The following is an 11633-nucleotide window of genomic DNA, read 5'->3' as shown; positions in this document are numbered from 1 at the left end:
TCCACTTTCACCTCAATCATTGGATTGGACACAACCATCAGACCCAATACCTCCCAAAACAACCACCTGTGAAATCTCAACCCAAAATACCTTCGTCGCACCAAGATTCCATTTCAAGGTCCTAGATTGAGCGGATTACAAATCTACCCAATCTGGGCCCAATTGGCTCAATCTAACCTTACCAATCACCTCAGACTACCCAAAAAAATGGATTCAATAACACCCTTCCAATTTTCTAGAAAATACCGATTCCCAATTTTCTGACCTGTTGTATTTCTTTGTTTTAGAAGCAAAATCAAATAAAAATTTTAATTACAAAGAAGGGATTTCAGTTTTCACATTGATAGGAGAGAGGGGTGCCTAACCCCTTCCCTCTCTCCTTCTCAACTTACCCAAATGAGCCTTGCCTTAGCAAAGTGGTATGGAGTCACTATTTATTCTGAGATTTTTTTTTACTAAAAGCAAATCGGGGAGCCCCATCACTCCCTGTTAGCTATTTTCTAATGTGTGGTGACTCCATAGCATCAGCCATGGAGTGAAGAGCTAGTGAAGGTATTTTCCCAATGTTCACACCCCAGCACACACGAAGTCCCAAAAAATGGAGGGAAAGAGACATTAGGCCAACTACATGCCACCCCACTAGGGGTGCAACTTAAGTAGGACCAACCCAAGCCTGGACTGATCCAATCCACAATTTTACATAGTTTGGGATTGGATTTTTTGTCCTTAGGCTGGGCCTGACCCCAAAGTTCAACCTTTTTTATTTTTTGGGTAGCCCAAACCTAGCTTGAGCTTGACCCTATCTTATTCTAACCAAAGCATGACCACCTATGTACATACATATATGCATATACAAACACATATATGCAATTGATTTTTGATAAGTCATACACATATGCATACATTCACATTAAATTTTAGTATGGGATGATTGACCAACCCGAGCCCAGCCTAGGCTCAAACCCAACCCAAGGACATCAAATTTTAGTTTGAGTCAGACCCAGGTTGAACAGTTTGGGATTGACCTCAAGCTCGGGCCTTAGGCCCAATTCTTAGGATTAGGCCTGGGTTAAGCATAAAACCAGCCCAACTTGCCTGACTTGCACCCCTACACCCCACCTCAGCATGAATTTAGGGGATTTCACCTGGTAAGGCTCAATTGGTTCCATGAGGGAGCACTAGCCACTGAAGCAATGGGTGTGTCAAATGCATATTCAGCAATCAGCTGAACGGTTAGTTTATCGGAGACATTTGATAACAGTTGACCTGGGGGAACTGAAAAACTTATTAATTTGTCCTTTACTGAATAAGTTTTGAAGGAGGTGCTTATGAGTTTCTTAGGGGGCATTCTTTTTTCGGATTTTGAGAGGGGGGAATGTTGGTCAATGGGATTTTGGTTCCCATTGATAAAAAATCCCATGTTCTTTGCTCAAATTTATGTGGGGACCAGGGAAAGTTTATTTTCTTAGGTATCACTTCTTAGGTGGGTAAATTAACTTTCCCACCTACGGGGAAAGTTGTAAATACTTGAATTGGACAAAAATGCCCTTTTAATAATGGATTTTTATGGCTAAAATGGTCATTGCCTTATTTACATGAGAAATAAAAGAACATGGGTAAGTACACTTACCCAGGTAAGTGTTTCCTAGGAAAAATTTACCCAAATAACTGCATTTAGCTGGATAAATAACTTACCGACAAGCGAACGGATCCTTAATGGCTGAACTTGAAGTTGGACAAATAACCACACCCTTGAATATTTTCTTGTTTAATCATTTACTTATACCTTAAATAAGTTCAATAGATAATTCTATTTAATAAACTTGTTCATGATTTTCCAGATAAAATGAAAGAGAAAGGAATCAAATCCGAGTGTCTTTCAAACAATCGCATTCTTATTATTCACCATGATAATCGCGGTTCCTCTTCCCATCAATGTTTTAGACATAAACATTAAACATTAGCACATGATCAATTGAAAGATTATTCATTGATATAAACAACTACTTTGATAATAAACGTTTCTGCTTTAACAAGTTTTTCTAGTGGAAGTGTAGTAACAAGTTTTACCCCATTTAACAAGTTAGTTCAACAGTTGTCTTTATTGAAAGGAATTAACTATTCGAAAAAAAGTTTGTCATATACTCATCAGCTCACTGAACCCAATAGTAAAATGGCCTTATCAGCTGACTTGATAAGAGTTCGAATCCAATTTCACGTGCCCCTTATGCGTGGGGAAAAAAAGAAAAAGCAACATTACTGTATGGGGTTCTTAATTACATGGATGGGTTGTCAAGGCTCACGAGAACCTATGTCCACTTATTCCGGCGGGGTGGACTCAGAGTATGGTAGAAGCCGAGGATAGGTGGCCGAAGTGCTGCAAGGCAAAAACTTGTCAGAGGCCCCGGGTGAGAATTCGAGGTAGAGTCTTACGGTCAAGTTAGTACCGGGTACGAAGGAAGAGTACCAGGAAAGGATCCTGGTAGGTAGTTCCAGAATAAAGTCACTGCAACAGCTATTGCAATAGCCCTTTTATGACAATAGCTGTTGGTCTTGAGTTTTTTTGTCACCCCTTACCTGGAGGGGGGTACCCCTATTTATACTTGAGCTGCCTGGAGGTAGTTGGAGATGAACGCTTGAGATGGGAGCCGTACGAGGGCCCACAGTGGCTTAGGTAGGGTCATTTGAACCCACCGCAGTTGGCTCCGTACAATGAGGGTAGGATAACCCCTGCTGTAGCGGATCGCGTTCTCTTATTTGGTGGTCGTGGGCTGGATCTCCTAACCTCAAATGGGCTGGGTTTGGTCACTCCACATCACTTGCCCCCCACTCCCGAAGCCGAAGAGGAAAATTCAGCTTTGGCTAATGGAAGTAATAATGGTGAACGCCAGTGGGCCTGGCAGCCAAGGTGTACCCTATGGTGGTGTCCTCTTTCATGTCTATACCTGGTTTGTCCTTATGAGTTGAGCCGAGGCTACGAGTGGTTTACAACACTACTGCTTCGAATAAGTGATTCAGGAGGCACGCTCAGTGCAGATGTTCTAGCACCGACATCTGGGCTGAGAACATAATGGGCCAAAGGCTGTTTAGGCCGAAAACCTATGGAGCCGAAGGCTGTTTAGGCCAAAGACTTGTGAATCCGAAGGCTATTTTAGACCGAAGACCTGTGAAGTACAAGGACCCGTGCATGGGACAGCTTCCGGTCTGACCGGTGCACGCCTTCGTGCGGTCGGGTTGCGTAGGCCGGTGGTCCACAATGGGTGGACATGTCAGTTCACCCGGAGCATCGTTTTGCCTTCCAAGGGTGAGCGTCATTTCGCCTTCCGAGGGTGAGCATCATTTCGCCTTCCGAGAGTGAGGGTTTAGGGATGTCGCATAGCTAGATTGCAGGTGCGGAGGCATTCCACGTCCGTTGGATCAGGGACAATCTGAGCCATTGCTAGAGCATCGTTTCACCTTCTGAGGTTGAGCGTCACGCATCGCGCCATAATTGGGTAGTGGAGGTGATGGCTTCTTAGCCGTTGGATCTTGAGAAATTTGGGCCATTCGTTCCTCTTCAAATAGGGCCCTTAGGAGTAGCATTCCAGTCGTTTGCCTCTAACTGCCTTTGCCTTTGAGTGAACTCAGCTTCCTGACTCTCCAACCTTCAACACTCTACTCTCACTTTCTTCCTCCACATTTCTTAAGTAACTTTAAACAATGTCTTTCTCAGATTCTGGACCTGAGTGCTATGAACTTCCACATGAGTCGGAAGGAAGCTCTTGTTGTACCCCTTCTCCCCTTTCCCCCTTGAGTTCTTCTACTCTTGCTCCTCTCTGGCAGGAGTCATGATGCTCTGGGGAAGGGTAGACCCTGAGGGTGCCGAAAGCAGCCATTGAGGCGAGGACCCTCCCTGTGAGAGTGACACTTCTGTGACACCGAGGGAGGCCGAAGGGGCCTGCCCAACTGAGGGGGAGGGAACCCTTGACCATTTTCCCGGGATGAGGGCTGCCCAAGTAATAGCTGAGACTGATGTCCTCCACTTGGGTTTTGAGAACTCTTTGGATGGGGACCAGGTCAGAGCTCTAGCAAGGTAGTACTTCATTCCCTCGTCCTATGGTATGAGGCTGCCCGAAGTAGGCGAACGGCCGTGGACTCCAAAGGAGGGGGAGATCTGTGTCTACCAACACTCCTCCAGTTCAATCTCCATTTTCCCCTTCATTTGTTTATTCCCAAACTGTTGAGGGCATATGGGATTACTCTCAGTCAACTGGTTCCCAATGCCATTAGGACCATAGTGGCCATGCTGGTGGTGGCTCAATTCCAGGGGGTGGAGCTGACGCTAAGGCTCTTCCAAGCGTTGTTTGAGCCAAGGAGGCATTCCTCCGAGGACGACATGTACTACCTCCAACCCCGTAAGACCAAGCCGATAGACAACCCTTCTTCCGTGCATAACTAGAAGGAAAAATTCTTCTTTCTATCATGCCCCGAGGGTTGGTCCTTCAAGTCGAGGTGGGGAGAAGCTAGCCAGGCTGTGGAGAAGAGTTTCCCCGCGCTCACGAGTGAGGAGAACGATAACCTTGCACAGTTGCTCGACCTGGGGATAGTCCGAGCCCAACCCTTGGTGGAGGAGGAGGTCCCACTAGATTTTGTAGGGCTTAGCCCTGCTCCCCTCGGTAGGAGAGACCCTGCAGTCTTTTAACACGTCCTTTTCCCCCCTTCCTTTTTCTTCTCTCTTCTCCTCTTCTCTCTCTCTCTTTTTTTATTTTTTTGCTGCCTTACTAATGGCTTTACTTTGTTTGTAGAGGTGCCTATGGATGCCCGCAAGGCTGTTTTGGAACGTGCTCATGCCATGCAGAAGAGATGGGACAAGACGCCTCAGAGGCCTTCTGATGGGTAGAAGGAGAAGGCCAAGAAGGTCTCTACCCTTGCAAAGGGGAGGTCTTCCCACCAGGTCCCTGCCAAGGAGATGAAGGCACAGGTCCCTGCCAAATGGACCTCTTCGACAGCTCCCCCGAAGGGAGCCACTCTAAACATCCCCGCAAAGGGAAAGGAGCCTGTTGAGGAGGGCTAGTCGGGGTGTGACGAGAAGGCATTGCAGCAACTGGCCGAGGTGCTGTGAGGACCTGCCGACGAGGTCGAGGCAGGTAGGAAGAGATCGGCCGAGGGGGCCGTGGGGGGTCAACCGTAGTAGAAGGTGGCCCACACCAGGAGCTCTGCTAGTGATGCCTCGAGGGGGTCCCACATGGAGTGGATGGGGTCGTTCTCTGCTCCCACGTCATTGGAGGAGCTCGCCCAACGGTCTGACCAGATCTTCTACCCCCAGTGCGAGGTCCAGCGCTGGTAAGCGGGTCCTTGTGATGGGACCGAATGCTCTGAGGATTTGGAGAGGTCGCTGTTGAGGCCAAGGTGTATAGGTCGAGGCGGGGTGGACTCTGAGTACGATAGAAGCTAAGGGTAGGTGGCTGAAGTGCTGCAAGGCAGAAACTCATCAAAGGCCCCAGGTGAGAACCCAATGCAGATTCTCCGATGGTCAAATTAGTACTGGGTACGAAGGAAGAGTACCGGGAAAGGATCCTGGTAGGTAGTTCTAGAATAAAGTCACCGCAGCAGCTATTGCAATAGCCCCTTTATGACAATAGCTGTTGGTCTTGAGTTTTTTTGTCACCCCTTACCTGGAGAGGGGTACCCCTATTTATACTTGAGTTGCAGGTGGTGATAAATGCCTGAGATGAGAGTCGTACAAGGGTTTACAGCAGCTTAGGTAAGGTCATGTATACCCATTACAGTTGGCTCCGTACGATGAGAGCAAGATAACCCTTGCTATAGCGGATCTCATTCCCTAATCTGGTGCTCATGGGGTAGGCCCCCTAACGTTAAATTGGCTGGGTTGAATCACCCCACATCACTAATTCACTATTTATCAATGTTAATTAAGGACTCTCCTTGTCAAAGTGACCTTCTGACCAATAGAGAACAAGGTTTTAATAAATCATATCTTATCCATAATAAAAAATAGAAAACAAGGCTTACGTCCCTCAGTCGAGGTACTTAAATTATTATAAAAGACCCTCGAAAAATGCAAAATTTTAATATTTTGCATTAAAGTTACATTTTGTCTATATCTCAAAGTGGTATTGGACAAGCAATACACAGGATAAATGACAAGCAAAACAAGCTATTTATATGTAGTACAACCATGTGGACTTCTACAAGTGGCGTGGCGATGCTGTGAAGAAGCTGCAACGGGTTGGATTGGGATTTTATTAAATGGGAACAAATCCTAATGGGTCGTAGTTGAAAAGTAATCTCAGCCTTATAGAGAATGACATTTAGGTTCCCATCATCTTTTAGTAAGCTATTTATCTGGGTAAATGCATTTATTCGGGTAAGTGTATTTATCAATCTTCTTTTATTTTTTATACAAATAAAGCAATGTTCATTTTAGTCAGAAATTTCAATTATTAAAAGGGGTATTTTTGTCTCATTCAAGTGTTGGTAACTTTCCCCTAGGTGAAAAAGTTATTTATCTACCTAAGAAATGGGTATATTTTTCCTGGTCCCCACATAAATCTGAAAAAAAGAATGCCCCCTTAAGCATTATAGTGTGTAATCAGCTGTAGGTATTTTGATAGGGTATTGGAGATCCATTATTCAGGCAGTGTAGTCTAAAGTAATGTTTTAAAAATTGATCTAGAATCGGAACCACTTTGATCATTAATTTTTGGATCAGTGGTTCAACTGTTTGATTTGAATGAATGATGTTCGTTGCAATTTAAATAAATAATTAAAACAAAAATGGTCAAAACCATTGTTTGGACCAGACAGGTCAATGGTAAATCGCTTGAATCAGTTGGTCATTGACAAATCAACAGCTTTTGGCAAAAGATCAGATAGGAGTAAAATGGAACCAGTTGCCTGGATGGTCTTCCATCACACAGGTCAATGACCGTTTGAAAATCGTGTCTTCAAGTATTCAGGTTCAGTTTTCTATCTTATTTAAATGATTAAATTAGATTTAATTTGTAAATAAATAATTTACTTTATTTGAGAAAATACGACCTGTATCCGCAGCCATATAATGTTTTAATTTGCTAGATTTTTCATTTCCAAAAAATAAAAAAAATAAAATGAGATTTGATTTGTTAATAACGTTATGTTCCTTTGTGATGTAAATTCATTTAAACCAGCACAAATATATCAAGACTGAGAATGTGAAAAAAGTGAAGCTAGAAGCTGGAATTTAAGTAAAACTTGAAGTATTACAAAGGAAATGGAAAGATATGATACAGCCCCAACGTGTAAATTTTATAGCAAATACGAGTGGTTTTTCGAGTGTGTTTCCCATCTATTGACCTTGATTTATGGATCTAAACCCCCATTATTTTCTATTGATCATAAGATCACGTGACCCATTTGCAGGGAGAGTCCTTAATTAATTAACATTGACAATTAAAGAGTGAGATTTTGATCGATCGAAAAATTTTGGGTTGCTCAAACCATCAAGTGGATAAGGAAATAAATTAAGTAATTAAGTAATTAAATCTGTGTTACTACTTATTTCAACTGGTTTTTCTTTATTTATAACGCAAATGGAAAGAATTAGATGCATGTGAGCCCTTTATGAATTAAACTTCCATCTTACTGGATGGAAGTTTAAAGAGTTGACTGAGTAGATCTCACTGTTAACAAGACTGAATAATGAACAACAGACAAAATATAAACACTGTTAACAAGCATTAGAAAGAGTTGTGTGTGTATAAGATATAAATGCTGAAAAGCTAAAAGGTACAAATTAATTAGAGAGATAAATACTTCTCGGGAAAGGGAGCCTGCTATACTTTGGAAAGGCATCAGAAGCAATGGTTTATTTCTCGTCCATAGGATGCTCCTCACTTGTAGCCATGAACACGGCAGAATTTTTGTTAGATATTGCCAATGGAAACATAATTGATGTTTCTGTACCATCAGAACTAGAGAGATAAAGTGCAGATGCGAAATTTGGAAACTACAAATCGCAAATTGCAGTTCTTCCATCTATGAAATCTCCTTCTCTGTGAAATCTCCTTTTCTGCGCCGCCATCTTCGATCCAAAATAAAATAAATAGAAATCCTATTTCTATTAATAATTACATCAAATCGAATACCTATACATTGAGTCTAGAAAAAAAAAAAATTATTTACAGACCAAATGTAATAAAATAATTCAAAAACTGCAAAATCGCAGGTTCCCTGCGCAAACCAAGAATTCGATCTCCTCTTGTACGAACAGCCCATAAATCAAGAAAATCATACAGAACAATTCTAAATAATAATCAGATTTATGTAAAATTAAGAACAGCCCATAAACAAATTTCCCAAAACCCATATCTGCGCAAATCGGGTAGAACACCTTCTGCCCATTTGCGCAGGTTCAGATCTGAAACAAATTGGTTCAAGATTTGAACCATGGCTCTAATACCACTGAAGGGATAAGAGATCCATCGTATGGACGCCCAAAGATTGCAGAATAAGGGGGCGAATTTCAAAAATTTTTCTCTCCCTTCAACTGGGAATCGCATGCCCTATTTAGAAAATCATATTTTCAATGATCATTCTTGAACCATAAACTAAACCAGATCTGAACCAAAAGGAGTAGGAGAGGATTATACTTGATACGGAGAAACGGTATCCCCCAACGAAGGTGTTCACGCCCAAGGAAGGATCCAAAGACTGCTCCCACTGAAGATGGCGCAGTGCAGGATGGAGCAGAATCAGCAGTGTTCTTCTCCAAGAACTCTGTCCTTCGCAAGAAACAACAAGATGGCACGTGAGCACAGCTTCCTATCAATTCTTCCTCCAAGAACTGATGTCAAGATCAAATATTGACTTCTCCCACAAGTGGAGATCGAACTGGCAAAACAGGGCGGCAAGAACAGGGAAGCGGCAAAAAAGAATTTTGTAGGGATGCTTAATTCTTCCTTCTTGATTTCAGCACTGAAGAGGATATGAATATCTCATTCATCTAAAGGCTGCCGCCCCTTTCTTCTTTTGTTAACCTAAAGGATCAACTCCTAATCACATTAGTAACTGCTTATCCCAATCATATTTGGATCAGCCCTCTCTTTAGGTGATAAGGATAAACCCTTATCCTATCTCCAGATTTAGATTAGCTTTCTCCTAATCTCATTAGGAGGTTTCTACATCTGAATCACATTCAGATCTGGACTCTCTGAGTGGATAGGGTCAAGACCCTATCCTATCTGCTAATCCATCTCAGAATTCGCCCCATTATTAACTAAATAAATAGCCCAGTTCAAAATGGACTTTAGGCCCATTAAGCTTATGTACTCACTTAACCTTCTGAACTGCTGCCCAGTTGGGCTTCCTTGTATGGCGTGGGACCCAAGCATTGATCTACACATCAACCACATAGGTTCGGCCCAGCCTTTGTTAAAAGGCCTGGCCGAATACACTGTTAAGGACAGTGCACCCCCTGAAACCCATCAAATGGGCTCTATGGGCCCAACACTCACCCTAAGTGGTCCCTGGGCCAAGCCACCTTGTAACACCCAGGGACTGTGGGCAGATGCAAGATTAGCCCATCAGGTATTATCCTCAATGGTCTTACACTTAACCTCTTAGCCCATAATGATCATACATTGCCCGACAAGAGAAGACCTCTCCCTTGGCTGCAAGGAACAGTGTTGCACTCTCTACTTATATGGATCCCAGGAATTAAAACCTTCTTGCAAACATTTTAGAAACCATAATATATATACTTTTATATCTCATATAAAATATACTTTGCAAAACAAATCTCAACGGTTGAAATCGGCTGCCGACAGTCTTGGTTTCTATCAGTGAGAGTGCATCCCCGATCATTACCTTTGTCCGACAAAGGGGCTGATCCTGTCACTATGATCACCCACTCAGATGAATTTTCGGACTGTCCCAACATACCCAGGTTTTGACCACCGCTAAGAATCTCACTGATTGATACATCAAAGACAGCCCAATCCGACACCTAGTGCAGTATCATAATCGAGTCAAGGGGTCGGGTGTAAGTTTCCAGTTTTGCCCATCAATCTCCAAGGTCCAGGGCAATACTGGAAATCTGGTCCAGTTCATAGATTCAATTAATCCTACACTGTATGTGCCTAGGGTCTCACCCTAGCAGCTGAGACAGGCCACCCCAACCGACTTGGTGGCACCACAGTGTCAGCCTTGTCAGGATAGGTCTCCCCAGACCGATCCACTGGCTGTGAACATTCTAAATTAACACGAGTCTCATTAAGTGTCCAATTTAAGGGTATTACACAGAAACATACCAAGGGAACATGAATCAAATATGCACTTTTATTCATTTACAATAAATTCATAAAGTACATCATTCTGATTGAAGCTAAAGTTCAATCATGATTTTCAAACAAAACTCATAAACTCATAAAGTACAACCACCGAAAGCAAGTCAATGGTTCAACTACCTGAATTAATGAATTGTTGAATAAGTCAATGATTTTCAAACAAAAACTGGGTTTTGAATTAAAATTGGACCAGAATCATGATCCGATCTAACGCTTTGATGTAGGCTTGAAACCAGGCCCAGTCCAACCCTGGCCCATGTAAGCCTGGACCCAGGCTTATATTTTGGCATGGGGTCTGAGTTGGGCTTAGACTTCCGGTGGGTCCCAATATTACTCCACTTTGCCCTCCTTAAACATGGAGAGAATGCTCTATAAACGGTGGGTATCAAAGGCACTCTGCCCATGGGATTACAGTTCACGAACATTAAAAAAAAAAAAATGTCGGATTGATATTTTCCTCGCCTTAGAAAAAATCTGTGCCATCATACTCTGTCACCACTCACCACGTTATTGTAAAGGAGACTTCTAAGTTTTCAAGGTAGCTGACAAGTTAGCATGGCACCTGTTTGGTTTTAAGAAAAATTAAGGTAGGGAAAGGAAGGGCAAGAGGTAGGGGTGTCAATTGGACTGGATTTGGTCCAATCTGATCCAGTTCAATGTGAGTCCATTATAAATGGATTAGGTCCAATCCAATCCAATGATTGTTTTGGATCAATTTAGATTGGTCCAATTCAATATTTAGATCATTCAATCTGTTCAAATTCATTTTGATTTAGATTGGTTTCAATCCAAACCTGGTTCATTGACACATATATTCTTATCTTATAGTAAATTATCAATAGATCAAATATTGGCTTAATCCAACCCAATCCAATATAAATTTGTTATGAATGGACAAGGTCCAATCCAATCTTTAATAAATATTTTGGATCAGATTAGTCCAATCCAATATATCTTGTTGGTCTGTCCAATCTGTCTAAATTGATCTTGGACTGGATGGGGTCAAATCCAAAATCAATCCATTGACACCCTTAGCAAGAGGTAAGAAAACGTATAAAAAATTCTTGCTGGTCTGTCCAATCTGTCTAAATTGATCTTGGACTGGATGGGGTCAAATCCAAAATCAATCCATTGACACCCTTAGCAAGAGGTAAGAAAACGTATAAAAAATTTATAAAGGTTTTCCTATCACTACTTTTTCCTTCAAACGAAACACATCTTAGAAAAAATTACCTTCGTGATCGATCTCAGAAGTTATCGCATGGTTTCAGGGACCAAAGTCTGACAGCAACTTTCTTTTGGTTACTT

This window comes from Nelumbo lutea, chromosome 2 (assembly GCF_056320005.1).
Source record: "Nelumbo lutea isolate HS-2025 chromosome 2, American lotus-T2T, whole genome shotgun sequence".
Classification (NCBI taxonomy): Eukaryota; Viridiplantae; Streptophyta; class Magnoliopsida; order Proteales; family Nelumbonaceae; genus Nelumbo; species Nelumbo lutea.
Note: the sequence above shows the minus strand (reverse complement) of the source record.